Raw genomic sequence first — 875 nt, 5'->3', positions numbered from 1 at the left:
ACTAACAGTCTTGCATTACTGTTAAACAGCCATAAATAAAAGTTTTTAGAGTCTATGAAGTTTATGGCTTTATGGTTTTTGTTTTGTTTATGGCTCATTTTTTAAATCCACCACCCTCAGCTGTTCCTGGAGCGTTCTTCAGGTGTTCCTCTACTGCTGCATCAATGTCTGAGTCTGTAGCATTTGGGCTCCACCTCATCACAGCATCTGAGGAAAGAGAATATGGTTTAAAAAAAGAGAAAGGCTAATTTCTAATTTTTTTTTTTTTTTAAATGTCGGAAAATAACCATGTTATTTTACTGCATAGTAATCGTATGCCAATAAAAGATGTTTTGCATTAAATGTGTTCGAATAGTGAAAAAAAAAAAACAGCATTTACCCTCTTCAATACTGAGCCCTTAAGAAAGACCCTTCACTAGGTGTATAACTGTAAAAGTGAAAAGGACATTTCTGATAAAGACAGATGGTCTTTTAAAGAATGTCCCCGGAATAGATAAAAGTTAACAATAAAAATGACATTAATATTAGACAAGGAACAAGAGATTTTTTTTTTTAATGGCATAAGGCCAAAATTACCTTGAATTACATCGTACAAAGTGTAGCGTTGAATGACTTCTTTTGAATTTGGCCATCACTCCTCATATTGAAAACTGCCATTAAAGCATCCCAGCAAACATTTGGACGTTTAATGACCGTTGAAAAGACGTCCGACAGAGACGTCCCGTCATGGTTGAAAAATAGTTCCAAAATGGAAGTTGAACCGACGTCTTTGACGTCGTCTGGCCGTGAATTCCACGTCTTTTCTGGCCGTGAATTCCACGTCTTTTCTGCGCGTCCCTGGACGTCTAAATGCGTCATCATCTGTGTGTTTAAAT

General features: G+C 36.6%; 1 long non-coding RNA gene across 2 annotated transcripts; it reads right to left on the bottom strand.

Annotated features, from left to right (window-relative positions):
* LOC311083179 lies at nt 1-665 on the bottom strand. 2 transcript variants are annotated; one of them, XR_014606218.1, is made up of 3 exons: nt 577-665; nt 380-468; nt 1-207 (listed from the first exon to the last, which is right to left on the bottom strand). It is a non-coding gene; the product is annotated as an uncharacterized lncRNA (long non-coding RNA). The 2 variants fall into 2 exon arrangements; XR_014606219.1 differs by having other exon boundaries at nt 380-427.
* Nucleotides 666-875: the final 210 nt, after the last annotated feature.

Source organism: Abramis brama (assembly GCF_963993115.1).
Source record: "Abramis brama genome assembly, chromosome: 5".
Taxonomy (NCBI): Eukaryota; Metazoa; Chordata; class Actinopteri; order Cypriniformes; family Leuciscidae; genus Abramis; species Abramis brama.
The sequence above is the reverse complement of the archived record's forward strand: the minus strand, read 5'-3'. Positions and strand labels throughout refer to the sequence as shown.